This window comes from Phascolarctos cinereus, unplaced genomic scaffold (assembly GCF_003287225.1).
Source record: "Phascolarctos cinereus isolate Bilbo 61053 unplaced genomic scaffold, phaCin_HiC Scaffold_3;HRSCAF=262, whole genome shotgun sequence".
NCBI lineage: Eukaryota > Metazoa > Chordata > Mammalia > Diprotodontia > Phascolarctidae > Phascolarctos > Phascolarctos cinereus.
In genome coordinates, this window is record NW_027555736.1 from 59,100,997 (window position 1) to 59,128,213 (window position 27,217).

Below are 27,217 nucleotides of genomic sequence, written 5' to 3' on the forward strand. Positions count from 1 at the left end.
TTCCTTCCACTTCCCCCTTCTTTCCCTACCCTCATTCTTTGACTTTCCCCAGACAAATGACCAAGTGCCTGTTTGTTCATCCCCAGGCCTGGTGTTTTCAAAGAGCCTATTGTCTCACAGGGTTGATGAGACATACAAAAATAACTAAAGGGAAAGAAGGATGAGAAAAGTTGAGAGGTAGAAACCACCTAGCATTTCTAAGTACCTACTGTTTGCCAGATGCTAAAGTACAAAAGGCAAAAGTGAAACCACCCTTGCCCCCAATGTTATGTTCTTTTAAAAAAAAAAAAGCTATGGAAACACCAAGAAGAAAGAGATCATTTCTGGCTAGGAGCAGGGGTGGAGGCAAAGGTAAACACTGGAGAAAGCCACTTGGAGAAAATCACACTTGAACAGGGCCTTGATTTCCATAGGTAGACTTGGGGATGGATAGCTCAGGAGTTCCACACTAACATAAGCAAAGTTATTGTATTAGGAAAGTGAATTTAGGTACCTGACAGTTGCCCTTTGAGGCTAGATCAAGGGTGGGGAACCTGTGGCCTGTAGGCCACACATGGTCCCCACCCTTAGGCTGGAGTATATAGTGAAAGAAGGTAAATGGTGATGTTAGAAAGGTAGATTAGGTCCAGAGCCTTGAATACCAGGTTGAGTGATAAGTAACCATTGAAAATTTTTGACCTGGAAAGTGTTAAAATGGTGATCAGAGCTCTCTTTACTGTACTTTCTAATGGTGGCAGGGCACAAGAGAAGTGACAGTTGGATTTGGAACCAGACAACCTGAGTTTACATTCAGGCTCTGTCGTTTACTACCTCTCTAGCCTAGAGCAAATTGCTTAACCAACCATCTTGGGCCTCAATTTCCTCATCTGTAAATTGAGGGAAGTTTGGGTTAGATAAACTCCAGGGTTCCTTCTAGCTCATAAGTCCATGATCCAAAAGCAGTCCACAAATTCTTAATGCTCCTAATCTGCGCCCGGCCGTGTCCCACGTGCTTTGAGGAGATAGAAGGAAAGAAAGAACAGTTCCTGCAAAACTGGAGATGAGGAGACATAAACTCATGTAATAAGTGTGGAAATAAGCTGGTGATGCATACAAACACTCTCCGGTAAAGCGAGGTATTCATTTGTTTTTTGGTAGGTACCATTAGCAGACGTGTTCATTACTGTTCTTCCTCTCATCTCCAGCCTCCTTACCTTTGAGTAGCCCAGTCCCCTGTGCCTGGAGTGGTCTTCTCCCTTCTTCTTCCTAGGATCCCCATAACATCACCCAAAGCAGTAACATCAAACTCAAATAAAAATGGGGCCATACATAAAGATCCTTGTGAGTTGCATATTGACATAGAAAACAACATATTAACATTATGTTCTATTTTCATTTTTAAAAATTATTTTTTATTTTAATTTTAATTTTTTGTTTTTATTTATTTTTATTTATTATGTTCTATTTTTTTAGTTTTTAGTTTTTTATTATTTGTTTAATTATGTTCTATTTTTATCTTGTATTTTTAATTTTGTTAACTATTTCTCAATTACTTTTTGATCCTTGGGAGCTGTACATTTGAAATCTCTGCTCCAAAGCACAACTCAAGTGTCACTTCATATAGCAGCCTTTCCTGACCCTGCTCCCCACCCCCAGCTGTTGGTACTCTCAACCCCACAAAAAAATTATATTTGCTCCCTCTATTTTGCATATACTTACCTGTGTCTAAAAATGTAACCCCATTGAGGGCAGGGACCATTTCATGTTTTGACTTTTTAACCTCATAAACAAGCACAGTAATTAAACACACAGTGCTTAATAAATGCTTGTTGAATTGAATACATTAGTATATTATAAGGTGCCAAAGAAGGATAGAGTGCTGGTCTAGCAGACCTGGGTTCAACTCCTTCCTGTGAGGTATATTAGTTGTGTTACCGAGCTTGTACAGTCCCCCAAAAACTCTCCAAGGCTGTAAATTTCAGAGCATCACCTGCATGGGTAGGAGGATTTTTTTTCATGAGAAGTTTCCTATGTCAGTGAAATCACCAGTCTAGATAGATAGATAGATGGATGGCTGGATGGCTAGATGGATGGTACAAACAGCAGAATGGTTCTTTGATTTCCTTTAATAAAGCCAGACCAATCCTGGCCAATGTCCATCTTCACCCTCTCCTCTTCAGCCATCAGCTCAAGTTCCCATTCTTTCTGTCAAAGTCCAGCCCACAGGATTAGAGCCAGAGTTAAGAATGATGGTGAGATCTGGAATACAGGCTGCCTAAGCCAATAGCGGACATTATTGATGACTTCCAGATCCCAGTGCCATGCCTGGCTGGAGGTCCTTGTTTCCATGTTTGTTATGAATTATGTATTGGGTAGAACATCTTGGACTTGGAAATTCAGAAAGCAAGCAAACCAAAAAATCTTTGGTTTAGATTTTGTTTAAGGAGTGAGAAAGAGAATTGGGAAGGAGAGTAGAGTGCCTAATGAATTTCTTCCCATTGATTTCTCAAGTTTCTTTTGAAGGGTTAGGATAGCAAAAACAGATTGGGTTTTGTGGCTCAGCAGCAAAGGGTTTTGGGTGCTTTGTTACTTCCCTGGGGAGGAGTTCTTGGTGGGATAATTCTAAATGGGCATGTGTGGACTTGACGTTCACTCCCTTGATTTTGAAATGTGATTTTCCCAGTAGCTGCCTGCTTGTCTGTCAAAAAGCCTGCCACCTCCCTGTGTCTAGGCTGAAGAGTCTAGTGTTCCATAGGATTTCACTGCCATAGAGAGTGTCACATAGGGTGGTGGAGCTGGAAGAAACCCCAAAGATCAGCTCGCTACCCTTTATGATGAGATGAAAAAACTGGACCCAAGAAAGGTCATAGCAGCATAGAAGAGACTTTGGAGGCCATCTGGTTCAGTCCTCTAATTTTACAAATTAGCAAACTGAGTCTCAGAGACTTGGCCAAGATGAAGCGGTGGCAAAACAGAGTAGAGCCCAGGTCTTATATGTCCCAGTCTGATACCCCTCCCACAATATTAGATTGTCTCCGAGTTCTTAAAAGAGCAGTCATATGGACCTTGGGTATTCTGATGCTGGTTAGAATGAAAGAGAAGAGTGGAAATACTTTAATAATAATTTAATACCAATTCTCTACCTCCTCCTCTCTAGTGGGTTGGTCTCCTTGAATGCAGAGTGGTGTCTGGCCTTGAAAATATCCCTGACTGCTGGAGGGGAGTTGGTGCAGTTGTTTTAAAAGACATGGGTGTGTGTGTGTGTGTGTGTGTGTGTGTGTGTGTGTGTGTGTGTGCGCGTGTGTGTGTGTGTGTGTACACTGCCTCCTTCACAGCTGAGCAGGTATAGAAATAATTCCTGAAGGTAACCAATACTAATTGCTCTGTTGCTGCCTGTTGTCAGATTTACTAAGCATTAGATGTCCAACCCCAATCTTGACTTGATCCCCAATAACCTAGAAAGCTAGAGCCTTGGGGGGGAAGGGTAATAAGTAGAAATGTAAGGACTTGAAAATATTTGTTGAATGAAAAATGAATTCAGTGACTCAGGGGAGCCTACCTCTATTATTGAAGAAACAGTGATAATTGCTAACATTTTACATAGGTTATTGCCTCATAATCCTCATGAGATAGGTTTTGTGGATATTAGCCCCATTTTGCAGAACAGAAAGTCAAGATTCTGAGAACATTCTTAGGATTACAGATTTAGAATTGGAAGGAATTTAGAACACATAATCCAGCCTCCTCATTTTGCAGATGAGGAAAAGGAGGTCTAAAGAGGTTAAGAAACTTGCCTGCAGTCACAGAGATAGTAATTAACAGAGCTGGATTTGAACCCAGCCTTCCAAGCCCAAATCCAGCATTCTTTACACTGTACCAGGTTAAGTGATTTGTCCTCCTTCATACAGCTAGCAACTATCAGGAGGCAGGCTTTGAACCCAGATCTATCCCGACTCTAGGTCCAGTACTGTTTTTTTCCCCCGTCCCACACATGACCCGTATTCCCACCCTATGCCCCTCACCCCTGGCAGAGGTTCATTAGTATCATCTTCTAGAGCCTTACTAGCTGTCCTCCACTATGTCTCTCTACTCCTGACCCTGCCAAAAACAGGAGAGCTCTCCAGGGTCTTCCAGAAGCCTTAGGACTCTTAGCTCTGGCCTAGCTTGGATCAGCTAAATAAACAAACTCCTGCCAAGTAGAAGCTAGTCCTGCTGCCTTCTTCTGCCTTTTAAGGGGAGGTTCTCAATGGATGGGAGGGAAGAACCATCTCATGGATTCTCTGCTCCCATTATTCTGTTTAGCACGACTCCAAGTAATCTTATATTCACATCACCCTCTTTCAGAAGGGTGCTGATGGCCTGAAGTATGGACAGAAAGCAACACTTTTGAGGGAGATAATGGGGGCAAGGGGAGGGAGCCCCTTTTGATTCCTGGCTGCCCAGAAGCCCAAGTGGCTTGAGTAGGGCTTTTGCAAAAATAACCGACCTGGTACAGCAACCCCACCCATCATGAGAGAAAAAGGAGCCGAGCCGATGGAGAGAGAAGCTGTTGCCTCGTTCCCCACCCCACCCCCACACGCACACACAAAGTCACACCGCCCCCCTACTCCCCTTCTTAGCTGGTGGAGAGGTCTGGCCGGAAGCTAGGCGGGGAGGATAAGGACAGGGCTTGAATCAGCCCAGCTCTCTAGTGTAGTCAGCTGCAGGGAGAGCCTGCTGGCCGGCTGGAACCACCCCGGGAAGGAGATTTTCCTTCCTTTCTCCTTCAGCCTGCAAGGCATCCCCCACCCCTCCCGGATGGAGTTGGTTTGATCCTGCCAAGGTGGGTTCCGCTTGAAAGGCTCCTGGAGCGCAGAGAAAGGAACCTCTCTCCTAGTGCACTGGCTGACGTCTAACTGGGATGCAGCTCTGTGATTTATTGGCGCTTCTTCTAGCTCAGGCCCACAGCAAGGAGGAGAGAGAGAGAGAGAGAGAGAGAGAGAGAGAGAGAGAGAGAGAGAGACAGAGAGAGACAGAGAGAGAGAGACAGAGAGGGAGAGAGAGAGAGAGAGAGAGAGAGAGAGAGAGAGAGAGAGAGAGAGAGAGACAGACAGACAGACAGAGAGAGAGAGAGAGAGAGAAGAGAGAGAGAGAGAGAGAGAGAGAGAGAGAGAGGGGGGGGAGATCCACCGGACTATTGATCCTTGCATTCTGAGCACTTCCAGCCCTGGGCAGGCAGCATTCATCCCGAAGGGAGCTCTCTGCCTGCTGATTTTCCTTTCCATTTTTTCTTCCCCCTCCTCATTGTTTTCCTCTGGGTCTGAGTGTCCTGACACACATTGTGGTCACTTCAGTAGGTTAGCAAAGCGCCCTGCTGTGCTAGCTCACACCTTACTTGCTGACTGCTTAATGAAATGTCCCTTAAATTGAATTGGCCTCCAGAAAGATTTTTGTTCCCTTTCCTTCTTCAGTCACTGAGAGAGTGGGGTTGGGGGTGCCCAGTTTTGGTTTTCCTTTTGATTCCATCCACTCTCTACTCTTGCCTCCACCTTTTGGGGACGTGTACTTTGGCGTTTTGCAAATGTGGTCAACCTAGTTACTTTGGACTATCATGGGGGGCAGAAGGGGCAACTCAGTCTGAATTGGGGGTACCCTGAATTACTTAATATTTTAGAAGAATTGTGGGTTTTCTTGCTTCCAGACACATTCAGTAATAGAAAATAGGCTAAGAAAGTATAGCCTAAAAGAGGTCTTGCCTCTAGGAAGAGTAAGAATGATTTGTAATTTATCGTCTCAAAGTTCCAGCATCAACTTTCCTGGTCTTAAAGTATTTGAAGAGTCCTATTTACCCTTCTGGGGTTTCCCCCCCCCCAATATTGGTCAGCTTCCAGCCTAATCATGCGTGGATGTGGACTAGATGGTAAAATAGCTAATGGAAAGATTCCCGGATTTGATGTCAGAGAATCTGGGTTCAAATTCTGGCCCTGCTATTTACTAGCTGTGTGACTTTGGGCAACTAACTCACTTCACTTTCCTGACCCTAACTTCCTCATCTGTAAACTTTAGTGCCTGCAATCCCTTCCAGCTGTAAATCTAAGCTCCTAAGTTACTGTGATCTTATGCTTCCTGAGGTCCCTTCTGGCTCTGGTATGAGCCAATGTGTATGTCATTCCATGTGAACTACAACAGATTCAGTAACACTCACGGAAGGTTTTACTATAGTCCCCAACACAAACTCTATAAATACTTGTTATGTGAATGAGTGAAGAATGTCCATGGTATTTTGAGATAGACATCAAGGAGAGCCTCGATTTCTTCTTATAACATAACTCCTGGTGCCCTAGTCAGAAACAGAATCCTTGTTCACTCATGAACCATCAGGCTGATCTGGACTGGTATTTTTAATGTCCTCATGTAGCTTTCTTCTAGTTGATGGGATTCAGCCTCGGGAAAAGAAGAACATGTTTTTCATTTCTACAAACACAGAGGAATTGGAGGCTCATGGCAAGTTGTTTTGAATGTCCTTGCACAGTGAGAAAAATATATCTCTCTTCATTCATCTCATTCTGGGTGAATAATAGCAATAATTACCACCTTCCCAAAATGTGTAATAAACCGCAAGCAGTGTAAGAGAGATTAAGGGACTAGCCCAGATCAGTTGCAGGAAGCTATCAGACATCCTAGATTGATTAGATTTTCCATACCATTTCTAGTTTCCTGGTCCTCACTTTACCCATCTGTAGAATAGAATTTATCATCCTCTCATAGGAATATACTATAGAATATGGGTGACATATTCTATGTGTCCCCAAAATTGTAATAACTAGGGATTGATTGTACCATAGTATCATTTTCAGATTACAACTCTTTTAGATAAGAATTATTGCCAAATGCCTATCCGTACAATGTACTATAGTGGACAATATGTTTCTGGAATTTTTTTCTAGCCTCAGCAGGAAATGTTCATAGGATCATAGATTTATAGATAAGATATGATTTACATGAGTTTATAATTTGCATAAATTATAGATTTACGGATAAGTTAATAAGTCCCAGGGATGCTAAGTGACTTAGCCCAAATCACAAAGCTAGCAAATATCAGAGATAGAATTTGAACCAAAGTCCTTATTCTATTCTCTGGGTGATACTCTTTCTACATTATCCCTACCCTATATTGGGCCATTGTGGGTTATAGTTTTATGATACAGACCATACATGGTAAGTTTATCACCAGAGCTATTTTTTTAAAAATGTTGTATCATTGCTCTTAAAATTTTTTAAACATCACCATCAATTGCCCATGCACCTGGGCATGGTAGCTTCAAAGAACTTGCCCTTGTAACAAATAAAAGTACAATCAATCTAAACAAATCAACACACTGGCCATGTTGTTCACCTACTTTAAAGGAATGTGTAATGCAATAATAAAATACACTGAAATGATACTTGATTTTAGAGAATTCATTAGGCCCTTGACTTTTGTGGTTTAATTTCTGGATACATGAGAGTTTTGCTTGCCTAATTGGACCTCTTGTGTTATTATAAGACCAATGTGATCAAAAAGAAGGTTGGAATAAAATATTACCAATTCCTGTAGTTTCCATAATGTCTCGAATATAGTAGGCCCTCAGCGAATATTTTTTGAATGAGTGAAATCATCATAAAATATGAAAGGGCATCTAAGTGCTGAGAGAGTCGGTGTGTATAGCTGTGGTAGTCAGGCAAGATTTTTTGGCTGAGATTACACTTCAGCTGGGCCCTGAAGCAGTGGGTAGAATTTGAGTCTGATGAGAGCAAGTAGAGATATTCTTCTGCTGCATGCCTAAAGACCCAGAGAAGACTTTTTTGTTTTGTTTTGGTTTGTTTGTTTGGGGTTTTTTTTGTTTTGTTTTGGTTTGTTTGGCTAGGCAATGGGGTTAAGCGACTTGCCCAGGGTCACACAGTTAGTAAGTGTTATGTGTCTGAGGTTGGATTTAAACTCAGGTCCTCCTGAATCCAGGGCCGGTGCTCTATCCACTGCGTCACCTAGCTGCTCCCAGAGAAGACTTTTTTGTCCTGGTCTTTGGCCTGAGGGGGCAGGGAGGGACAAGGATTGGGAGAGAAATAGGGATGAATTTCTCCAACGTGACACTGTTCTTGTCTCAAATTCAGCAAGTTATGAAGTTTGAATTAATCCATTTAACTAGAGTGAAAGTAGAAAAGCCATGACAACTCTGTTTCAAAATGTCATCATAGAAAGTGATATTTCAAATAGCAATGGGGTGGGATTAGAGTCCTGTTGAAGATTTATGTCAAACAAGAAATAAGTACATAATTTCTAGATAAGTGATTTGTCTAACATACTTCCACTATGAAGACAAATAGGCAGATGGGTGGCTTTAAGGAAGATACTGAGGCTGAACAATGAACAGGCCCTGGTGGGGATTTTGGAGGTGTGGAGGAGAGGTGGAGATTTGAGAAGCAAGCCTGATGGGGAAGAAATGACATTTAATCAGCTCTACAGTGGGGGCGAGAGAGAGAGAGAGAGAGAGAGAGAGAGAGAGAGAGAGAGAGAGAGAGAAAGAGAGAGAGAGGAGGGAGGTGACTAGAGGAGGCTGATAATCCGAAACAGGAGATGAGCCCAACATAGGCTGGCATGTAGAGGAATGAGCCCTGTAATGAACCTGGGCTCTAAGGTCTTAGTCCTGATACTTTCACTGAGAGAGATGTTGGATAAAATGTGGAGGTCCCACTGGAAAACCTTCTGAGTTCTCTTCTCCATCTCTAGAAATAGGACTCTTGGACAAATTACTGCTCCCCTCAAGGCCTTACATTTCTGCATCTCTAAAATGAAAGGCTTGGACTGGATCAATAGGTCCAGAGCTAGAAGGGACCTTAGAGGCCATCTGGCCTGACCTCATTTTGCAGAGAAGGAGATTAAAGACTTACGAGGAGGTTAAGAAACGCACGCTCCGAAAGATTTGAACCCAGGTCCTCTGACTCCAGAACTAGGGCTTCTTCCATTTTACCACATAAGGTCTCTGCTTTAAGGTTCTAGGACTCTCTGTCCATCCTTTATTTCTTCTTGGTAGCAAACGCATTATATTTTGTTTCTGCCAGGATTCAAATAACTTCCACAGGTTGATGGCAGTAGGGGCATGGGAATCATAGATGCAAGAGACCTCTGAGGTAGTCCAAATAAGGAAACTGAGGCAAGGAGAGGTTTAAACAATAATAATAGCTATAATAATAGTAGCTAACATTTATATAATGCCTTACTATGTGCCAGTCACTGTGCTATGCACTTCACAATTGTTATCTTATTTGATCCTCATAACAAGCCTAGAAGGTAGGGGTGGTTATTACTCCCATTTTATAGATGAGAAAACTGAGGCAAGGAGAGATTGAATGACTTGTCCAACATCACAGCAGCAGGGTGAGCCCCAGAGGCAGCTCAGGACAGTGATGGGCATAGGGGAGGGAGGAGATAAAGCATTATCAGCCTCTGCGGAAGTGTGTGTGTGTGTGTGTGTGTGTGTGTGTGTGTGTGTGTGTGTGTGCGTGTGTGACATCTGGTCGGCTCCAAGAGTCCCCTGTGAGTTTACTCCCATGGTGTGCCTGAGGGCTTCAGGGGAGACGTTGCCGGCTGCCACTCTGTGGGGTGCCGAGCCCTGCTGTTGTGGGAAAGGCTGCCCGGCTGCAGGCTAGGGCAGGCAAGAAAGTCGTCTGGGCCACCACAGGATGCTGCATCTGGAGGGGGTGGGCTGGGCTGGCCTGCCTACAGCAGCTTGCAACCTCCTTCCAGTTTTCCCCAGCAGGTCACATGGTCTGCTGGCTCTGTGTGTCTGTGTCTGTCTGTGTCCCATGTGCACGCGTGGTGCTTATGTGTGCGTACACACTCATCCTGTACAAGGCTTCAGAGATTGAAGCATGGGGAGCTGGGAAGGGGGTGGGATGGAGAGGGCAGGGAAGGACCATGTCACCTTCACTATGGAAATCCTATTCCAGGCAGCAGTCTTTTTCTGCCCTTGGCCCTTTGGCCCCCACTGAGAAGGATATCCAACCTCCCCCCCCCACTTACTCCTGGCTTAGCCCTAGAAATCGTCCACTGATCAGGCAGGTGGGTAGGGAGGTTGAGGGTTGGCCTCCCCTCCCGATGGCTACCACCTAGCTCAGGCTCTCTGCACCCCCAGCATCATTCACAATGTGGCCTTGGGGTACATTTTAATGTCCCCTCACTGGGCCCTAGCTGACCTTCTAGCTTGAACCCAGCCAGCCTTTCCTTCCTGGACACTCATTAGCTGGTGTGGTTTGATTCTCTTAGTCACTCAAGGCTCCTAGGGTTCCCTAATCTAAAGACTTTCCAGCCCCCTGGGCTTTAGAGATGATTTGTTAGACACACTCAAACAAGTGTTGCCTCCAATTAATGGATGAGGTGGGGGTGGGGATGGGGGTGGGAGTGCAAGGGCTGCTGGAATGTTAGCCACCTCTAGGGGAGGCTGGAGGCAGGAGCTGTGCTTTGTCCTCAACTGTGCCCCAGCCCTCCCAGTAAGTTTGAAATGTGAGCCACCTCAAAATCTTTCTCTCTCTCTCTCTCTCTCTCTCTCTCTCTCTCTCTCTGTCTGTCTCTCTCTCTCTCTCTCTCTCTCTCTCTCTCTCTCTCTCTCTCTGTAAAGTGGTTGTGTCTGTCTGAAAACGTGTGTGTGGTGTGAGTGTGTGTGAGGGTGGGTGTGTGCGACGCTCACATGGTGGGAGAGAGAGAAAGAAATGAATCACTAGAGAGCCAGAGAAGCGCCCCATATCTCTGGCACACAGCCGAGGTGAGATTTTCCTTTATTTATTTGGAGGGGAGGGTGATCTTTTTCCTACCCCCCTAAAAAAAAAAAAGAAAGGAAGGAAGAAAAAGAAAGAAAAGAAAAAAGATGTGCCTGATTTTTTTTCCCCCTTAAGAACCACCCTTCGCCCAACCCCATCCATGTCCTTCTCACCAGGGGCATTTAAACCAGCCCATGAGCTAGCTTCACTGGGGAGCCCTAGACATGGTGCCCACCAAGCCTGGCATCTAGCTGCCCATCTCTCTCTCTCTGTCTGTCTGTCTGTCTGTCTGTCTCTCTCTCTCTCTCTCTCTCTCTCTCTCTTTTCCCCAACCCCCACCCCCCTTTCTTCCTCTCTCTCTGTTTCCCCTGTTCAGGGCTGCTCAGGGATGTGTGAAGTTTTCCAGCTTAACCCGATTCCCTTTATTGTCTCTGGAGGATTGTCGCCCGAGCACAAACAGGCTGCTGGCAACCGCGGCAGCGGCCCCATTAGCAGAGCCTCCATCTGTGATTGGTTTTGCCTGGAAACTCGGAGACAAGCGATGAATAATTGATGTGTGTTGTGCAGTAGCTGGACAGGCAGAGAGAAAGGAGAGAGAGAGAGAGAGAGAGAGAGAGAGCGAGAGAGAGAGAGAGCGAGAGTGAGCGAGCACAGGGTGCCCTCTGAGGAGGAGAAAGCAAGAGAGGGGAGCAGGGGCTTGAGAACAGCTTCTGGCTGCCTTGTGTAGAGACAAGAAGGCTGCCCTCCCTTGCAGGCTCTCAGTCTTTGTTCTGCACTAGCTGAATGCTGCCTAGAACTGTTTGTTCCCAGCCATATGTGGCCCTTTCCCCAGCACCAGAAGCGAGAGGGAAGGAGAGGAGCACTAGTATGAATGAAGTGTGACTTGTGGGTAAGTTGAGGGGGGGAGGGGAGGAATAGAGGGGAGGGGGAAGAAGGACAAGGGCTGAAGGTGGGGAAGACCCAGGGGTGCTGGGGATGTATCCTCCAGCCTGACTGAGGCTGTGTGTGTATGTGAGTGTGAGCTTGTGTGTGTGTGTGTGTGTGTGTTTTGTGTGTGTGTGTGTGTGTGTGTGAGTGAGACAGAGGCAGAGATGGTGCATTGTGGGTAGAGCAAGCCCTGTGTTGCATGTTGTCAGATGGAGAGAGCGCAGCCCAAGAGACTGAAAAGGCAGACTTCTATGGAAAAGTGGAACATATTTGCATACAGTTACCATGTATTGTACCTCCCTCAACAAGCTGTACAAAGCTGGCTAATTTTATTCTTTTCCTTGGGACCTCCCCCATCTCAAAAAAAAAAGGTGGAGTGTTGACTGTTAAGCAGGCGTTTTAAAAGACTTTTTCCTTGATCTTTGATAATTTTTAAAAACCTGTACCCAAGGCATGCATAGCACATCTTGAAACTTTAAGCTGTCTGTACTGTCAAAATGTTTGCTGAATGCTCCCAAAGGCGTAAGTACCTGGTGATGTCACCATTTCAGTCAGACTGTCTCCTGCAAGTCCTTGTCACATAAGCCCAAACAGACTTCTGACAAGTGTTCCCAAGGAAGCTCCCAGCAAAGGGGGCATTTTGGCATTTGGACCAGTTTCAGAAGTTGGCAGAAGCTTTGCTAGGTTCTCTCAGCACTCTAGAGGCTGCCTTTCTTTAAGTGCCAGGGTTGGAAGTATCTGTTTAAAAGCCTTGAGGGAGTATTTCAAAAGGTTGGAGTAAATGGGGTGGGAGAAAGGGGGCAGTTGTATGAGAGGGGTCAGGAGAGACTCCTTGCAATGAAATCAAAGCATGCAACTTAGATGTTTGTGCTACACACTGTGACAGGCATCCAATCAGGACTGACGTGGGATGAAGGTGAGGGGAATTAACAACCCCAGGCAGATTTGAAAGCTTGCAGCCTTCTGGCAGATGGCCACGCTGAGAACAAGGCAGGAATTAGGGCTGTGGTCATCTCCCTTGGATGGTCCTTGGCCTTAGGAATAAAATCTGTCCTTCTCCAGAGGGGCCTCTGACGAATATTTGGAGAGGATTCAAACAGCAGTGTCATGAGTATGTCTGTTCTTTCCAGTCTGGCCCCAAAGCAGCAGGGGATGAGCATGACTGTACTGTCGGTGTTGGTGGGAGAACAGGTGGGCATACTTGGCAGTCCTATCTGGAAGACTCTTTCCTGAGGGGTCATGTTGGAGAAGACCTTGGCCCTGAAGACGCCTTTCCTCAGCTTCTGCCAATAGAAAGTTAAAGCATCTTAAGGGATTGTGTAGTCTTAAAGACTGATGCGGTGTGGGGGGCCAGAAATGATGATGAGTGCCTGATACCTTCCCCAGAGTTTGGAAAGGGAAAGTCTTTTGCATTTGGGTTAAAATGGCATGTGTTGTATTCTCTTTGTGCCTGTCCATAATCCCCACATCGTAAGGGCCTCAGGAGGTACTTCATTTGGAGTGTCCTGTGTCAGGATCTACATTATAATCACTGTGTGAGAGGTGGTATTAGATGTTCAAAGGTCCCTTCTAGCTCTAGAATTCTGTGGTTCTAGGCCAAGAGTGTCTCCAATCTTGTGCTCCTGGCAAAGAGTGGAAGCCTTTTCCTTATCCCCTGTGGAAACCTTGTCTTCTCCCTCCATATCTGTCTGAGAAAGGTGCCCTGGGACCCAGGAGCGGTGAGGTCTATTACAGCTGCTTTGTCAGTTCCCCTTTTCATCCTGTCGGTCTGGGTGACCAACATCGATTGGGTTAGATGAAAGTTGTAGTCATGGTTATTTTTACTTTGAACTTCCTTACTGAGAACCAACCAGATGATAAGAATGTGTACTCCCTTGTAGTAAGTAGAAGCTCGGAAGAAAGAAAAAAAAAGTTTTGACTTTCAAAAATACCAATAGCTTGCCTTTGTATAGCAGGAGTAGTTTTCAGATTTTTCACATCTTCCGTCACATCTGATCCCCACCAAAGTCCTATCAAAGAGGTATAGAGTACGTAGTAGTACTCCCCTTTGTCAAAAGCAGAAACTGGGGCTGAAAGAGTTTAGCTAACTTGTCCAAGGTCAGATGGCTGATTAGTGGTGGAGTTGGAAGCAGAATTCAGAGCCTGGCACTGCCAAACCAATGCTTTTTCCAGAGGGTAGAAGTAGGAAATGTTGCTCTTCTCACTTCAAGAGCTGACATGGAAGGGAAGACAGTTCATTGAGCCTTATCTCTTAGCATTAAGAAAGGTAAAGGGAGGGGACGGAGTAGAAGTCATTGGGGGCCCCTAGGCAGAGTGAGGTCTCTCTGTAGAGTAACTTAGTGCCTCCTAGGCACCAATCAATATGAAACTATCAATTGATCGGGCATGAGGATGGGAGCCAGGGAGCTGGCTCCAAGTTGGGTCCCCAGAATGGGAAGATGTGCTTTGGCTGAGTAAGAGGAAAACAGCCTTCCTGCATGAGCTTGGTGTTTAATCAATGTCATTTCGGTCCTAAGGGGCTTTGCTGGTGCCTGTCTGTGGGGAGATACCTTCCCTAAGGGTGATTAGTTGTTAGAGAGCTTAATGGTAACCAGGGACTACAGAAGGAGCCAAGCCCAAAGAAAGTATGGAATTGTTACATAGACTTTAAGATTGAGAAAGCTGCAAACAACCGCAGTGGCCATGTCACTCATTTAATGGAGAGGAAATGTAGCAGCAATCACCATGTTTCCTCTAGGCCAGCAGTTCTTAACTTTTTTTGTGTGGCGGGCTCCTCCAGCAGACTGATGAAAACCCACGGATCCCTTCTCTCGATGATGTTTTTAAAAAGATTACAAAGGACTGCAGTTATATTGTGTATAGTTATCGAGCAGAATTTTTTAAAATGCAAGGTAACAGAGCTCAGGTTAGGAACCCCTGCTGTACATCAAGGTGGTATTTAACCATGCTGATAGGGGATGACCATTTTTCTGCCCAGTTTCTTCCTTCCCTATAGTCCCAGGCTCAGAGATGGTTCTCTCACAGAAAGATTTTCTACAGAAACAACAACACATATGTATGTTGCACATTAAGGTTTACAGCAAGACTAGGAAATGGGTAGTGGTAGCATTATTATCCCCATTTTACAGATGAAGAAGCTGAGGCTTAAACAGCGTGGCTTGCCCAGACTCCCAGAGCCAGAATTTGAAGTTAGGCCTTTGACGGTTAAGCAAACTGAGGCTGAGCAAGAGAGATTAAGTGACTTGGTGGAGTTTACACAGGAAACAGTGGTAGAGCTGGGAGTAAGTAGAGAGTGTCATTGCTCATTCTTCCATAACTCATTGCTTCCTGTAGGAGAAGCATTCTTACTTTGGGGTTTAAAAATAAACTTTGTTCCCCTTGCCCCATCTTCAGCCCTAAACAGTGGTCACAGGAAAGAGAAGGATTTGGATGGGATTTTAGGGGGAAAACAACTTTATCCTTTTTGTTCATGTTTGCATGAGAACCTACCAAACTGCTTTGTAACCATAAAGTATTATACATTCAGATTGTTGTTGTGGGTGTCAACTTTAATTTATCAGAGGGGAAGAGGTATCTCTCTTCCTTATGGAATTTACATATATTTATGGGTCAATCTGAGTAGTGACATCACTATCAGCTGGTACACTTGAGTTCCAAAGATTACCTTCTCAAGAAAAGATAGGAGAGGAGGGTGACAATTCTTTGGAAAAGAAACAGCCAGTTTTAGTGGATGGACTCGTAAGCTCAAGATGAGTCAACGGTGTGATATGATGGCCAGCTATCTTGTTCAATCTTTGAATGTTCAGGGCTGCAGGGTGATAGCCATGCCACATTCTGCTTAGGTCAGATTACACTTGGAGTGTTACACTTGGTTTTGGGTGCCACATTTTAGAAAAGACGTGAGTAAGCTAGAGTGAATCTGGGGAAGGACAACCCAGGAAGGTGAAGGGCCTTGAGATCATGCCAGGTGATGATTGGTAGAAGGAAGACTGTGTTTATAGAGAAGACTTAGTGGAGACATGATTCCTGTATTCCAGAATTTGAAAGGTTATCATGAAAAGGAATTATTAGCCTTGTTCCGCATGGTCCCAGAGGCCCTGAGGGGCAGCTGCAAAGAAAGACTTTTTGCTCACTATAAAGGACAGTGTATTGAAAATGAAAAGAGAGTGGATCATCCATTCCTTCCAGAGCCCTCCCAATAAAGGAAGAATTCCATACCTGTCACATATCATAGGGAAGATTCCTGTTCAGGTGTGGCTAAACTGGAAAGCCTCTGAAATCCCTTGCACTTCTGAACTTCTGGCCTCCAGAAGAGCTCCAGCAGATTGTTGGATGGCTAGGAAAATGGTTGTGTTGGACAAAGATGCTGTCTCTGGAAGTCCCATTGCCTGGCATTCCCAGGAAGGTTTTGTTTTTGTTTTTGTTTTTTGAAGACTAGCTCTCCCTGTCTTGCCCGTGCTTGGAAACCCAATGGCCACTCACAAGACCAATCTCAAAACTGTTGGACCAAGAAGCTTTTAACCTGTGTCATTTCTGACCTGGGTCAATTTGCCTATTCTTAGGCAGTCCTATGCTCCCAGGATTCACCATCTTGGTGCTACATATAATGCAGACACCCACATAAGCTTTAGCCCTGTTGAAGCTCAGAACTCCGCAATCCATCAGCCTCAGCCTCTCCAGCAGCAGGGACTACACATATATGTGTACCCCTGTGCCTTGTCTGGGAACATTTTTTTTAAAATGTTTTATTGGAGCCTTTTGTCTTTATAACCCAATCCGCATACACCCCCTCCATCCTCAGATTATCCCTTCCTTCGTGACAAAGAAAAACAATTTGGGAAACATATCCATTATAGAAACTTGATCTGGAAGTATATACAGTATTCTACCCAGTAGTTCCCCACCTCTTTGCTGTGGCTTCATTACCTCTTCTCCAGAATCTCTATTGGTTTTTCTGTTAAAAGTACATGTTCGTGATATTTTTGTAGTTGTTGTGTATGCTATTTTCTTGATTACACTTACTTCTCTGGGCATCAGTTCATAAAAATATTTCCATGGGGAATGTTATAAAGACAAGTCTTCCCACTAGTTAAACTCAGGACATCTGGAAGAATGACCCAACACTTCATCTGGAAAAGTGACCCAGACCTTCAGGGAACTGGGGAGGGAGAGATGAAGTTAGACCTGACTCAAACAAGAACATCCTGGCTTAGAAAGGTTAGAGCTAAGTAAGAGCTTCCTGGCTTACTAAGGTTAGTGGCAGCAGTTCAGAGAGAGATGAAAGAACCTCAGGAGAATTTCAGATTCTTAGAAGCTTCTGGCAGGGGAGGGAGATGAGTGTTGGTGAGTAGGAGGTCAAGCTAGCTGGCTCATGGTACTCAAGGTCAAGGTTTCCTGTTTGCCTCCCACACAGCAGTCAGAGCAAGCCAGCAGGCATTCTGGATCCCCACTGACCAACACAGAGCTGGTCCCTCTGATCCTCATTGTCCTTTCTTGTTTGGGGTTTGACATAGATGCCCTTGAACTTAACTGACAAAACCAGCCCAGTGACTCACCCTGACTCCCAGCCCTACTCATCAGTACTGTCAGCTGTGACCAAGATGACAGACGCTTCCTGAGCATGTGGGTAGAGCCAAGACAGTGCTCAGCCCCTCCTCCTCTGGGGAGGGTGGTGCTTCCTTGGCAGTAACCCAGGAAACTGGGGTGGGGGGGGAGGGTGAGTTGCTGTTCTGCTTCTGCTCAGTTCCTTCTTTGGCTGGAGATCCCTCTGTAGGAAGAAGCCAGAACTTAGCTCTAGCTGGTGCCCCAACCCCCAAGGTGACCAACCCTTTGCAATGATTGTCTCCCTGTTCATCCAGCATTGCCCAACCCCCTCCTGGTTCAGTTTCTTTTGAGGTATGGTGGCATACTGAGAAGAACTTGAGTCTCAGCATTCTAGCCTCTTTAACATTCTTCACAATCTCATCTTGGTTCTGCTGCTCCTTTGCTCTGTAAGTGACCTTTGTTCTGTGGGCCTCAGTTTCTCCATCAGCCTAATGGCCAGATAAACTGGCTGATCTCTTAGGTACAGGGATGTGCCAGGGATGTCCCACAGGCTCTCCTTGTTAAATTTTCAGTGGGAACATTTACAACTCAGAAGTCAGGGCTTGCTCTGTTGTTTTGTTGATTATCTAGACTTAAGAAAGTGATAGAGAAACCGTTCATCAGGTAGATTAAACATAAAAGTGTATCTATATGTGTGTGTGTGTGTGTGTGTATGCATATATATATATATATATACACACACACACATATATATGTGTATATACATAGTTTTTTTTTTTGAGAGCCGATAAACATTTACTAGTATACCACTGGCTGGGATAGTCAGAGCAGGTTTCCTGGAGAACAGGAATAGGGCCTTTAAAATTAGTCCTGTTCAATCATTTTAGTCATGTCCAACCCTTCGTGACCCCCACCTGGGGTTTTCATGGCAAAGAACCTGGAGTGGTTTGCCATTTCCTTCTCCAGCTCATTTTACAGATGAGGAAACTGAAGCAAGCAGGGTTAAGTGACTTGCCCAGGGTCACGCAGCTGGTGTCTGAGGCTAGATGTGAACTCATGAAGATGAGTCTTCCTGACTCCAGTCCTGGTGCTCTGTCTGCTTTGTCACTTAGCTGCCCCTAAAATGAGTAGGTTTGGATAAGCAGAGAGGAAGGAAGGCGTTCAGGTAGGATAAAGTCGGCAACTGCATAGGGGTAGGAATGGTCATGGTATTTTTCAGGTGACGGTGAATAAGCAGCTCTGGCCTTACTAGAGTAGAGGCTTTATATTTGAGAAGCAGCAGGGAGGAGAAGCTGTTGGTTAAATGGGGTGGGACCAGCTTGGAGAAGTCACTGAATTGCCAAGCTAATTTTGGACCTTATCCTGAGAGCAACTGAGAACCCTGAAGGTTTTAGGGTTGGAAAGAGTAACAGTGTAGGTATCTCATTTCTGCTGCCAGTAGTAAACCCAGGACCCAGTCTGACCATTCTTACTTACCGCCCCCCCCCCCGAACTGAAATCCTTGGGCCTTCCCCACTTCTCGACCATCCCCTGCCGCCCTCACTCTTGTTCAGTGGAAAGTTTGTCTCAATGCCCTTGTCCTGTCTGGGTGTTTTGTCTGGTTGGTTTGGTTCGATTGTTTCTGGTGCTGTTCATTCCCCCAGAAAGGCCAGTCTGTTCTTCCTGCAGGGAAATTCTTGAGAGCTTTGTAATCTCTCCTTTCACTTGTCCCTCCTAGGCTCCAGCCTGCCACACCAAGGGTTACACAGAGCCCATCTCCTTGGAGGCATCAGCCCATGTAGTTTGGCCTCATTGGGTCAGTTTCAAGTCAATGAAATTTTTGAAGATGTGACAGGAGAGGCATAAAAGTCAGCCTTTGCCTCTCTTTCTCCTCCCTCCCCTCGCCCAGGTGTTTGTAATGTCATCGGGATTAGATATGTGCATCATGCATATTATTAATATATTTATACATATTATATGTGTGTATACATATGTACACATATCCATATTATGTGTATACTTAGGGTTATATGTATATATATTGTGTATATTTGTGTGTGTGTATGTATACACATGTATATGCATGTATGTGGACAGAAAGAGAGAGCACAACAGAAATGGCCACAGTTGTAGAAACCAGACTAAAATATAACTGGGAAATATTTAACAAACTAAATCAAAATACAACAGAACATAGATAATGTTAATATGTGATCATACAGTCAATATGCAGCCAGCATATACAGTTTAGTGGCTCCACACTTGTTTGAGTGGGACACCACTGGTGTTATAGATTGTGCTTTGGCCCTAGAGTCAGGAAAAGGACCTGGGTTCAAATCCCACCTTCGACACTTACCAGATGCGTGATCCTGGGCATGTCACTTATATTCTTCTGTGTGTCTCAGTTTCCTCACTTGCAAAATGTTTTTGCACACAGAGAGTGAATGAGAGGGTTGGACTCAGTCCCTTCCATCTCTCGATCTGCTATAGTGATTACTTACTTCATGTATATATGCTGTATACCTATGAAAAGATAACTGATAATACCAGGCATTGTATGCTAGTTGCCTAATTGAGGGCTGAAGTAAGTGCTGTGTAAAGGAAGGAGAGACCAGTTTGGGCTGAGGTACTTTGGAGAGGCTTCCTGAAGGAGGGAGGCAGGATTCAGATAGAGAAGAGAGGGAGGACATTCTGGGTCAAGGTTGGGGAAGGAGCCCTCATGGAAGGATCTTTCCTCTGCCTAGCCAGCACTATCCTTCCTTCTCCCCAGGGCTTAGCTTAATTCTCACTGCTCCAGTGAAGCATTCCCTTCCCACTCCAGGCCTCTCCCATCTTCTTCCTTGGCAAACTCCCAGAATGCTTCTAATCTGTATCCCCTAATTTAGCTGTGCATTTGTAGGTGGTCAGCCACTGCCTGGGTCATGGATGTGTATCTGTATATGTCCTGTTTTTTTTTTTCCAACAGCCAGACAGTAAATACTAAAGGGCATGGGCCATGGTTTCTTGCTATATCACCCATATATCACCCAGCACAAGCCTGAGTACAGAGTAGGTCCCCATTTAAAAAAAAAACTGGTTGATTAATGAATTAGGATCATAAATATAGAGCTAAAAAGGACCTCTGAGGCCCAGGTTGCCGAAATGAGTTGCCCAAGGTCACTCAGGTAGAAAGCATCAGCAGTGAAGTTTCAAACCAGGTTTTTGGTCTTCTCAAAATACTTTACTTTGGGAGTTGTCATGATACTCAGCACCTATGTGCCTTGGAAGGGCATTGCAGGTGACAGGGAACTTCAGAAAGCCTTTACTACTGGTAGATTCCTATAACATTCAGGGAACCATAAGGATTTGTTCATTGTCCTCATGAAATTCACAGTCTTCTGGTAGGGGGACTGTAGTACAAAATAATCTATCCTAGGAGCATAAGAGATCTGAGAGGAGAATGGAACTGTTTCTTAGGAGGAGGAATCAGGGAAGGCTTCACTGGTACTCCGGGAAATGCAGCAATCTGCCCCATCCTCTGGTCTTTCCTTAATCTTCATAGCCACTGGGCTTTTCTTCAGAATATGGTCTTTATGTGCCAGTAGAGTAACCCACTTCCTCATAGATTCTGGGCTTAACTGTCCAACTTAAGTATGAGGAGTCAAGAGCTTCTTCAGAGAAATCCAGCCTTCTATTATCACAGAGCCCATGCGCCATGTGGCAAGACCCAGTATACTGAATCATGGAACCTAGGTTCACAGAATATTAGCACTGCAAGAGAGCTTAGTGGTTGTTTCCTACAACTCCCACATTTATAGGCGACAAAGCAGGAGACCACAACTTGGCCAAGATCGCATAGTGAATTAGGGGCAAGGTCATCATCATCATCATCATCATCATCAACTACTCGTCTAACATTCGTTAAGCATTTACTGTGTGCCAGACACTAAGTTCTGGGGCTGCAAAGAAAAGCAAAAACAAGTTATCCTCCTTCAGGAAGCTCCCATTCTAATTTGATGCCAGGACCAGAACCCATATCTTTTGATTCCTCATCCAAGGCTCTTTCTACTATTTGAAGTTTAATATGCCATTTCCCAATTTCAGCCACAGTCCGGAGATTTCTAGTGTCTTATATTTTTTCTTTGGTTTTAGGGGAGCTTTTTGGGTTGGGATTTCTCCTCTTTCTCCTTCTTTTCCTTTTCCTCCTTCTCCTCCTCTCCTCTTACTCCTCATTTTTCTTCTTCCTTTTTTGAGTGCCAACAGTGTTACTTTCTTCAGCACTTTTCAAGTGCTCTCTGCTCAGCTTTGATGTCTTTTGAGTGAGCAGTTGTGTGTGTAGAAAGGGTATGGGGAGGATTTTTGGCAGGAATTGTGCGTTTGGCAGACCTAGCAGGTTAGGTCAGGTTGGATTCACCTGTAGCCTACTGCTTGAGGCAAAAAGTTAAGAAATGTGTCTCTTCGGTTGCTACTAACTGTCACTTTAATACTCGAGTAGTCTTGGGTCCATCTTCTTCATTGACTCCCACTGGGCCTCAGTTTCCACATCTGTCAAGTAAGAATAACCATGCCTGCCCCACCTTCCACACAGAGTTCTTCTGTAATCAAATGAAATGGTAGGATCATAGATTTTTGAGCAGGAAGAAACCTCAGAGATCACCAGATCCAACCCCTCATTAGATGAGGTAGCCCCAGTGAAGTGACTTGTCCAAGGTCTCACAGAGGGTGAGTGCTAGAGTTGGGATTTGAATCTTAGTCCTGTGACACTCTGTGAAATGCCCTTTACACTGTACTGAAAAATGCCTTAATTGACAGATCTGGAAATTCTTTGAAATAGCTAATGGTGCTTCTCAAGTGTTGGGTCCAGACCTTGATCATTGGTGTAAGAGTTTCAGATGTTAAAACTCTATGTAGATGATATCAAAGATCTCCTTTGGCTCTAAAATTCTTTGGTTTGAAGTTTGGCAGAGTACCAGACATGGGGACTGATCTTTCTTTATCATAGACCAGCTTTACATTTTAGCAGTAGTCCAGGGTGAAACAAAATCTCCCCCAGGCAGGAACCTTAGAGAGACAGAGTGGGAATTTGTGTGTTCTCTTTTGTTTCCCCATTACCTACTGTAACCACTGGGGACAGATTTTGCATCAAGCTACATTTGTGTCCTAGAACTTCAGAATTGCCAAGATTCACAAAGAAGAGATGGGGGCAGGGGGGGGATTGCATCCTAAGTAGAGAAGGAACTAAGATGTTGGCCTCTCAGGTTCCTCTCTCCCCTTACTCTCCCAAGGCTGCTGAAAGACCCCAAAGAGAATGATTTATAGAGAAGTACTTCTCTGAGCACTCCCAAGTCTTAGGATATGGTTGTACCACCTCCTGGAAAGTATATCTAAGTGCTTCAAAGACCTAGTGGTTTTGCTAGTATGGGTATTTCCTCTGCTGATATAGATTGCAGTCCCTCCACGCCTGAGTAGATGGTCTTTAGCCAAGGCCAAAATAGATTCGTCATCTGGTGGCCAGCCCTCTGGCTCAGGGCCTCTCCAAACTTAGCTAAGTGGTCCTTGGATGTCAAACATATGGTCTGTCAAAGGGCCTGTCTGGAAACCCATCCAGCTTGGTATAGGACCTGCCAGATCTTGTATTCCACTTGGCATAGCTTTAGAGAATCCCAGGTCAGATCCACAGCATGGTAAAGAATCAGGTGAAGATTTCTGGGGAGGACAGAAAAACTGCAAAGAAACTGGGGTGATCCAGGAGCCCAGCAAGCAGCTGATTGCTTCTTCCTTGGGCAGTTCTCCGCCATTTCTTTGGACTTTTTATAAAGTGGGGTGTCACTATCTCTCACAAATCCCAGACCTTCTTCATCAATAAGCCTTTAGCTAGGGCCCATGAGGGATCCAGAAAGAGCAGAAGATACAACCTCTGCAGGAAGAAACTGACAGTCTACTTGGGGAGATCACACTAACACACATGAAGTAATAGAACACAACAAAGCACTCCATTGTATGGTACAGACAGCCAGTGTCAGGGGAAACTCAGAGAAGGGAGACATTTGAGCTTCACTGGGTCTCAAAGACTTCCTCATGGAGGACTGAAGGGGTCAGGGAAGCCTACCGTGGTGGAAGGCACAGGCTTAAATTTGACATTGGAGTGTGGGAACAATCTGAATTGACAGAGAAGGATGGGGTGGGTGTGCCAGGTGGAGGGAGTATCACAAGGCTGGGGGGCAGGAATGAGCAAGAATCAATGGCAGAGGAGGGCAATTGGGCTACCATAGAGGCTGCCTAAATTGGAGAACAGTGGGAATTGAGATCAGATCACAGGATCTTGGGTTTAAAGACAGAAGGAAATATAGAACCATCTTGTCCTGTCCCTCTCATTTATAAATGAGACTAGGACAAACCCCTTATTCTACTCCAGTCTGACTGTGTGTGTATGTGGTATGGGTGTTCACACACATGTGTGCATGAGAACATACTATACTTTCTCTTACTTTAGTATCCTCCTAGGCACAAACAATCCTGGTGAAGCTTGTGTGAGGGACTGGGAGTTCTCCAGGGTTCTCTCTTGACTCGAGGCTATTTGGTTACCCAACAGACACTTCTATGTTTCTCTGTATGTTTTAAAAAAAAAAAGGCAGGTAACAATCTGCGAATAAATCTGGGGAAAACTCCAAAACACCTCAGGCTTTGAGGGGTGGGGCCCAAGAGGCCCAGGACCTCAGAGCCTGCTGTTGGTCATTAGTAAAGAAGGTGAATGGCCGCTGGAGTTGGAGGGCAGTCATAGAGCAGCTGTTGGACAAGATTCATTGACCTAGAGCTGCACAGTCCTCTTGGGAGGTCCTGCTGCAGTGCTGAGTGAAGCATTACCTCACCTGCACCCTGGGAAGCCCTGAAGGCCAGCTGTGAGTGTTTGCTGCTGTTTGGAAGCTGAGAACCCTTCCTACTCCCCAGCAGCTGGAGGGATTTCAAATGGAGAGTTTGGGGTGGGGAAGGGGGATGGTCCGGAGCTGTGTACCCTTCCTCCTCATTTGGAAAGAGAAGAATACATAGGGGTGTTTGTAAGTGTGTATGTGAGTGGGGGTGTGCACCACTTGATGTAGGTTGGACCCTCTTGGCTGGAAACAGTTTGAGAGATTTGCATCTTCTTAACCTCTAGTGTTTTATATCAAGATCCATCCTGACCCCTTGCCCTCTAGTTAGTAGAGGAATGCCCCATTGGCCTGCCTGATACTCTAATGGAATTAGGCCTGGAAAATAATCGGACCTGTCAGAGGGACTTATAATCCTATAAGAGCTTTAAATGGTTTTCTTACCTTCTCAGAGAAATACTTTAGATGAGTTCGATAAGAAGTTTCTCTCTTCCTATTACACACACACTAGCAAGATTAAATTTTCTCTTTGGCAGTTTCAGACCCCAAAGAGATTTTTTTTTTGTTGGTTCTGTCTCACAGGTGTGGGCATACATTTATGTGTGTATATACATGTACACTCACACACACACACACACACACACACACACACACACACACACGCACACACACGCGCGCACACACACACACTACACTCCTATGCAGATCACTCTACTCTCCTGAGGATGTTTGCCCATTCTTTGCCTGATGAGGAGACCTTGTAAAACAATGGAAAGAATATTCAATTTAGAATCAGAGGTCGTGGGTTTGAAAGTCGACTCTGCCACTTGCTGTCTGTGTGACCTTGAGCAAATCACCTAATCTCTCTCAGCCTCAGTTTCCTCATCTATAAGATCAGAAGACTGGATTCGATGCCCATGAGATCCCTTTCAACTCTAAATCTGTGCTATTCTCCTTGATTCTTGGATGTCAAACATATGGTCTGTCAAAGGGCCTGTCTGGAAACCCATCCAGCTTGGTATAGGACCTGCCAGATCTTGTATTCCACTTGGCATAGCTTTAGAGAATCCCAGGTCAGATCCACACCATGGTAAAGAATCAGGTGAAGATTTCTGGGGAAGACAGAAAAACTGCAGAGAAACTGGGGTGATCCAGGGGCCCAGTACCCCACAGAGGCACGGATACTCACTCTCTGTGGAACAAATGTTTTGGCCAAAGTGAGGTTTGAAATCATCTCAACTCCACTCCTCCAGCTTCTCCGTTTCTGGTAGTTAGCTTTCCAAAGTACAGAATTCCTAACATCCACAAAGTCCAGAAGAGAGGTCAAATTCTGTCAATTAATTCATCTTGGACTTCTAAGACAGTCTAAGACAGCTGAGCATACTTAGGCATACATTGTGGAAAGAGTAGAAGGAAGGGCCCCTAGGGGGAAACCAGAAGGTCTGCCACTTTAAAATGAAGATGTGTGAGGGGGCAGCTAGGTGGCACAGTGGATAGAGCACCAGCCCTGAAGTCAGGAGGACCTGAGTTCAAATCCAGCCTCAGACCAAACACTTGAAGCTCACTAGCAGTGTGACCCTGGGCAAGTTACTTAACCCCAACTACCTGAAAAAAAAAACTTTAAAATGAAGATGTGTGAATAGTTCAGGAGTGGTGTGTGTGTGTGTGTGTATGTGTTGTGTGTATGTGTGTGTGTGTGTGTGTGTGTGTGTTGGGGACAGTAAAGGGTAAGTAAAGTAATATTCTCTTCCATCCACCTGAGGCTACAGAAGATCATTTTTGCTTGGGTGATTTTTATTCCTTGTGCCATTTCAGTGACCCAGTGAACAATTTCTGGCCAGACAAGGACATTCAGAGCTGGCGCTTCCTAGGTGGGTTGAGAGAATCTTGGGGAGGCTCAGGATGGGATGGATGTGCATTTGTAGCTTGGATTATCTGGCAGAACGTGTGGTGGTATCCCTCTCCTCTCCTCACTCTCTTCTCTTCCTTACCTTCTCTCTCTTTCCCTTTTCCTCTCTCTTTCTTCCCCACCCCCACCCCTGCCTCACCTTAGAACTATTGCCCAACTTTGGCACTGTGTGCATTGGGGAAATTCATTAGAAGAATAAATACTAAATTAATTCAGAAAGGTTTGAGTTGTGTCATACATGATACAATCAGTACTATAGGAATTCAGAGGTGAGAGTACTATAATGAATATATAGAGAATAATATATAGAATAATGGTGTAGACAAGGAAGACATCATAAAGGCTTTCAAACTAATGGGTAGGAGTTGGATAGATGAAGATGAGGGAGGACACAAATGGAAAGGCAGAGATGTCTCTGGTGTTCTCAGGGGAACTGAGAGGAGCCTGGACTGCCTGGAGTTGAGGGTTTGTATTGAGGAGAACCAAGAGAAGATGTTGGAAAGGCAGGGGATAGCCAAATCTCAGGGGGCTTGGAATACCAAGCTAGAGAGCTGCTGAAGGCTTTGTAAGTGGGAAGATGGCATAGAGAAGATGGCTTCTCCCTCATAGGGCTTCCTTCTAATGGATAGCTCTCTCTTATTCCTTTGCTCTGGGATCTTCAGTGGCTACCTGTTGCTTTGCCTCTTCTAACTGTGGCTTGGCTCGGCTTCATTCCCCTTTGGTTGGATTTGCTTCCTTCACTTCAGTGAGACTAATCACTCACTTCGGTGTTCTCTGTTTGTTCACCAAACCACAGTGGGTGGTGTGTGGATAGGCCTAGAAGATGGCAGAACATTCCCAGTGAAACTAGGGCCATTGGGAGAGGAGGAGGAAGAGGGCCTCCAGAGTCCAGGAACAGTATTTTCTGTGGAAATAGTGGGTACAGATCGTTGAACTTTGGCACACTCAGTGGGGAATAGAAAATCCTTTTCTTCAGAGGCTGGGAGAATTGAGTTGAATAGGCAGTGTGACCATATTTGTATATGTGTGTTCAGTAGATGAATATGAGGATATAGACAGACACAAGGATTGTGTATATAAGTGGAAACATTTCAGTCACTCCACAATAAACAGCCCCAGCCTAGATTCTGTCAGGGTTGCGTCCTTTGCGAAAGCATTAGGACAGGGTGGGACACTCACTGATGGCTGTGGTCAGAGGAGAGCTTCATGAGAGACAGGAAAGGTAAGAACTAGAGCTTGTCTGTGGATTATGAAGAGGATC

The 27,217-nt window shown here is 45.0% G+C and overlaps 1 protein-coding gene across 11 annotated transcripts in view; it reads left to right on the top strand.

The window, feature by feature from the left end:
* The window catches only part of ZMIZ1 (zinc finger MIZ-type containing 1), a 449,347-nt gene that overhangs the window by 306,073 nt on the left and 116,057 nt on the right, over positions 1 to 27,217 (top strand). The window contains exon 1 of one of the 11 annotated variants that reach the window (XM_021005994.2): positions 4,661 to 4,801. The exons of 8 other annotated variants lie outside the window; for them this stretch is intronic. The gene's annotated coding sequence lies outside the window, so the exon portion shown is untranslated. Of the gene's footprint in view, positions 1 to 4,660; positions 4,802 to 11,441; positions 11,642 to 24,062; positions 24,081 to 27,217 lie in introns of those variants that run through there. 2 more of the 11 variants (XM_021005995.2, XM_021005996.2) reach the window with 2 other exon arrangements.